This window comes from Melozone crissalis, unplaced genomic scaffold (assembly GCF_028551555.1).
Source record: "Melozone crissalis strain CALT ecotype California unplaced genomic scaffold, PUWL_Pcris_2 ptg000042l_1, whole genome shotgun sequence".
Classification (NCBI taxonomy): Eukaryota; Metazoa; Chordata; class Aves; order Passeriformes; family Passerellidae; genus Melozone; species Melozone crissalis.
In genome coordinates, this window is record NW_026535820.1 from 1,749,793 (window position 1) to 1,755,867 (window position 6,075).

Here is a 6,075-nt window from a genome sequence, read left to right on the forward strand (position 1 = left end):
TTCAAAATGATGGAGTTAGAGCTCAGGATGAAATCCCACAGAAAATAAAAAAAGCCATAAGGACTGCCAAGTTGAGAAAACACACTCTCAATTGCTATTATCTATTTAGAACTCTTTATGTTGTTTACCATTACATGTTTTCATGATGTTTTTGTAAAGGCCTGTCATATGTGTAAGGAATGCAACTACTACAATTGTTTCCCAGTGAAACACAAGGCAATATGTTAAAGAAAGAGGAAAAATTCATCTGGATGAAAAAATAATTTTCACATTATTGTTACTAATATGAAAAAAAACCCAAAAAACCAAAACCAACAGCAAAAAAATCCAAACAGGAAAAAACCCACCAAATTAGAATAAATTAACATCTCTGATGTCAAAGTCACAGGGGACTTGGAGAATTAGAGATTAAGGCAAAACTTGTTTTAACTGGGCTCTCAGGCACTGCATGATTGCATGAAAAGGAAGGTGTCTGCCTCTCTCCTAGGCTGTAAATGGCTATGATGACACATTGACTATCTGTAGATATACAGATATATCTGGTTATTACCCTGTGGACACATACTCTGTTTGCATGGTAGACACTTTCTCAAAGAAATAAGGAAAACACAATTTCCTAGTTTACATGAGAGGTTCTCAGCCTGTCCATACCCATTGTGCAATGACATAAAGGCCACCAAACCATGGCACCACAATGAAATGTGGACTTGGTGCCTCCTGGCGAGAGTGATGTAATTTTTCCTGCTGTAATCACAGCATAGAGCACCTCATTACATCTGAACTGTGGATTCCATAACCGCTTTCAAACTCCCACACTCCATCCTCATCTACTTTCCGTACTGGTGAAACATACACATCAGCTTCTCCATGTTTTGGTTCCTCTTGGAGAAAAATCAATGTGTGAAGGCCAGATGGAAACCATGACTAGAAAATTGGAAGACTGAGACATGGCACTAAGTAGAAAACTTCAATTATCAGCTCTGTTTCATTCTCAGATCCAGATAAAAGGACAAAACAGAGAAAATGAAAAATTCTCTAGAGGATTGATGTGCCTTAGCATTGTCTTTCCAAAACTTGCAGACCAATTCATAGATCATGAGAAAGAAGGGAGAGAGACAAGACAGAAAGAGAGAAAAAGAAACAAGTCTGTTGAGAAATAAGAAATTAGGCATAATCACGTTCTTTTTGTCACGGTCCAAACAATACTGGGCTCAGATGAGGGAGAGACTAACAACACTGAATATTGTTGCTCAGATACTGACATTTGACATAATGCCATTACAATTGCCCAGAGACTGCCAACAGCTTGTGCTGTATTTATTCAGTTGTTCATAATATTAACCCTAAATTTCTTTAAACTTCTACATCAGAAATAGGTGTGATAAAAATAATGAAATGTCATTACACAAAAAATGGTATACTAGGGAAAATGCATGGTGACATTCTGAAAGAAGCTGATCTTCCTTCTATCCTTTCCTATATTCTGTAAGATTGTGCCCTCCTGGATGAATGTCTAAATGATACGTAAAATAACTTAAGTGTCATGTTGAATTTTAAGAAAAGTAGGTTTTTTGTGTCTAGCTTGTGATGGATGAACCAAAGAGAACCAAGGATTTACACACTGAGTTTGAATAGCTTTTGTGATGCTAAGTCTAAGCATTTAAAAATGCATTCCTCCCTCTGTTCTCCTTCATCCTCATGACATAGGTTCCTTCTTATTTAAAAATTTCTGGGTTTTGCTTTCAAATGTAGCTTTTTCAGCTTTGGTACAACATTGGGAGGAAGAATAATCATTCAGGAACAAAGAACTACTCTTTTTCTGACCGTAGCATGGTTCATTCCATGGAAAAAAAAAAACTTGGCCAATTGACTATCATTCCTCTGTGATTTTCTGTGGATATCTCCTTTGGTCACAGTTCATATTTTTCTTCTTGGCCAGAGGCACATAGGAAAACATACCCTGAACACTAATTCTGATGAAGAGTTCCATCCCTCAACACCAAAAGACAGGCTCCCATCCATATGGGTGGATACATCATCAAGACAGATTTCAAGTACATAATGGAGCACCCGTGTAAAGCACATGCACTTATATAAATATATTAAAGCTGAATTAAAATTCAGTTTAGATCTGTCCTTTACTGTCTCCCTGAAAGCTTGTCTTCTTCAGGGTACAAATGGAAAAAGGAAACAACAAAAGATGTCTCAAAAGAACATCAATTGTAAATATTGATAATTTTACTTATTTATTTAAATGCATAGATGTTACAAAATAGATCAAAATGATGTACAGTTTCATAGCATTAGAAGTTGAAACAGGGATACAAATTTATATCTCAGGTAGAGCATATACATATAGCATCATATGACAACATGAATGAAATGATACATTGGTAAGTTCACTGCAACACGTGTTAGACAACAAGGTTTCTTCTCCAAAAAACCAGATACAACCCCACCCACACAATTATCAAAAAGAAACTTGAACAAGAAAAATGAAAATATATGATGAGATGGCGGGAAAGAGCATTTCACTCTACAAACACTGAACACTTTTTTTTTTACATGGGTTCAGATTAAAAAGCATTGAAATATACTTATTTTCCAATCCCCAGAATCTTTAAGCCTCAGAAAAATATGACCTTGTTGCATATGGAAAAATGCATGTGTAGATGGTTTGCTTCTTAAATGAACCCTGCCTTTAAGCACCATTTCAATTACATCAGAGCGCCCTACATGAAACAAAGCTGTTTAACTCCTAAGAGCTATTGATTCCAACATTACCATTCACTCTTAAGGAAGAATTTTATTACTTTAAACGTCACATCTAAGATACTTCCTGACTTACAGAATGGCCTATTGAAGCTGTAGTGAGTTAGCAGCATGATGAAAAACCAGTGATTTGAATGACAATTGCTGTTGTGAGCTAAACATATAACCTGAGAGATATTCCCTCTCTTTCCTGCTGGCCAAAATAAGCCTAAGTATCATTTATATGCACTTTCAATATAAAAGTGCATGCAAATTTTAAAGAATTTATTAAAGGATTTAGAGAATTTACAATCTTATTACTCAATGATAACATGCCAAAATCTTCTTTCACTCTGAATTTTGTCTTTTGGCAGAAGGAGATAATGAATTGCAACCATTTCAATCTGGATTTCTCACAGATCACACCCAGGGGAACTCAACAGAATGTGGACGACAATCAAAGCTTTCTATTTGTTCCACTGACTTCTGTGAATTTAAAAATGCACTGCCTTTTAATTATTTTGTAACAAAAAATAACTCTGCCCTGAGGGTGAGTTGGGAAATGAAGGCCAAGCAGAAAGTAAGTATTGAAATTACCAGTAGTAAACAATCTCATTCATCATTTCTTGAATCAACTAGATAGGCTGTTGCCCATCTGTTGAATTAATCAGATGGGTAACTGCTATTTTTTCTTAATTTTTCCAACTATTTTCTATTGAAAGAAAGCAGTTGGAGAAGGTTATGGCTATTTCAGGCTTCTATTGATAGAGTTTCAACATTCTTCTTGCAAATTTAAACAAGAAGGTTTGTACACTTTAAGACCACCAGACCAATTACGTATGATCTGAGAGCATACAAATTTTCAATTCTGCAGTTTTAAAAAGCACCACAAAAATTTTTTGTGCTTGTATTCCAAGATCATCTCACTCTAGAACAGGAAAGCAAGAGTTTTGTCTTAAAAACTTAGCAGTAATGGGCAGATTGCAGTAATTCAGGCCTTTAAAATTTTACTGGGGATCATCATAGTATAGTATCTGAGTAATAAGGCTTCCCACACCCTGGTTTTTAAGAACTATATCTGACTTAACACTTCTAAAAATTCTTCTGGCATCCGAATAACTCTGTTTTACCTCATACTCATAAAACTCTGTACGTTAGGTAGTCATCAGATAATAAAACTGTAATTGAATTTTGTACTTAAAAATCATATAAAACTAAGAAATAGTGGAGTTCTGCACTGCACCTCTTTTCTCAAAGGAAACAGACAAAGTCACATGTCTCTAAAATCAAGGCTGAAAACTTTAGATTTGCGTTTGTTCTCAAAAAATCCCAGAACCTCTTGGATTCCTCTGTAATGAGTAGAGGCATTCTCAACCACAAGAGGGCATCCATGCTTGCAACCTGATCCTCAGGGAGGATGTATAAACACAAATATCTATCACCTACCATACACCTATCCACCTACCCACAGATACAGACATGGAAATAGACACAGATGCATTTCTTTCCGTGCAGCCACAGTACTTTTGCTCTGGGAGGGTTCCTTTTTCCAAGCCCCATGGTGTTTCCCAATATTATGAGGGGATGGCATATGAAGTCTAATTTTGTTGTTCACAAAGCTCTCATGGAGCCCAATTATTCATTCCTGCAGAGGTTATATTGAAACTCCTCTGGTTTTCTCTGAGACATGATCAAATTCACCTCGGATTCAGAGGGAAAAAAGCTGACCTCAAAGACTAGATCCCAAGGATAAGTGTGCAAGGTCAAGCCCAGATTTTCTGAAGTCATTTATTTTTCAGAGAGATGATCTGGAATCACTAAAACTTGCTCAGCATCAATCTGAAGTCATGACTCTCAGAGGTCTTACTCTCCCCATAATTTGTTCCACAAACACTTGCCTGTTGTGAGGAGGGGAGGGTACTGTTTGTTTTGGTTTTGAACTGGAATACATTTTCTTCTCTGATGCACATAAAACTCTTATTAGAGCCTGAAAAAACCATAAAAAGGAACTCTGAAAGCAAATATGATCTAGTGGCAAGTTATATGTTTAGCTGAAAAAGATCTCACAAACACTGGAGTGTATATGGCAATATTTCCACAAAAAATAATCTGTAACTTCAGCACCAGAACACAGAGATTAGCACCAAAAGGTATCAATGGCTACCCATCACCTTAGATGTTTAAATGAGGCAAAAAGTCACAAGCAGATATTATTATAACAGCTGCACTCAATAATTAATTATATCAATTTTGTTATATTTTTACTCTTATGCCTCTCACAGTATTTTGACAAAAAATAATTTTTGCCTTATTTTAGCTTGTGCATACTTTTACAATTTTATATTTAGAACAGAAGTCTGAGCTAATTTCTCTATCTTTAAAGGCACACCCATCTGCTGAGAAGAAATTAGTACTTCAAGGCCATCAGAATAGCAACTGGAGGTGGTTTGCCTCAGCATGGCCTTGAACTCATCAAGCTCAGTATGGATTAGAGCTGCCACAGACATCTGAAGTCTTCTGCACATTTCAGTGCTTTTTTTGCAGCAGCAGCACTTGGTGTCAGGTAGTCAGTCAGGAAGCACTGGCACTGGCAATCAAAGTAGAGCTTTACTGGCATTGTCATTACCTGGCCCAAGAGCAAAAAGATAATAGAAACTGGGGCATTTCAAATAGGCAATACAGAAAGGTCTTCCACTTAAAAGTGGAAATTTCATGTGGCAATCAAATATCTGATGATCTGTAAACCTCTCTGTTAAGCGAAACATATTCAGCTAATGCTTGAGTGCTTGTGGCTGGTTTTATCAGGAGCTGCTCGTATGAAATAGCTTATTTCCAGATCATGTTTTGCTGCTGTCAATTACAGTGTGATTACAATAGTTAATCCCTAGCACCATTATGGGATGTTGTGAAAAAACCTGCATACCTGTTTCTTAAAAGCAAAATTTTCTATATTCACAGAAAACAAAATATTCCACAAAATCAAGGTATTTGTAGCAACTTAAAAAGTAACAGATACGATAACATATATACCCGTGATAATAATTTCAGCTGAATTACAGAATTATAAATTAATTTACAATGTCTAGTCCTGTTTGGAAAGTGTACCATACAACATACGAATTGCAAGTTTCAAAGTGCATAGTCATTTATTGTTAGACCTACTGTTGTAGGTTTCATGGCTTAACCTGAACTTTTTCTTATGTTCTGCTTCCTATTTATATTTCAAAAATAAAAATACTGAAAATGGCTAGATGCACTGCTTTAACTGTTCTGTCTTTACCTTTATAGAAGATTTCTTATGCAGAACAAAAATGCATTTTTCAC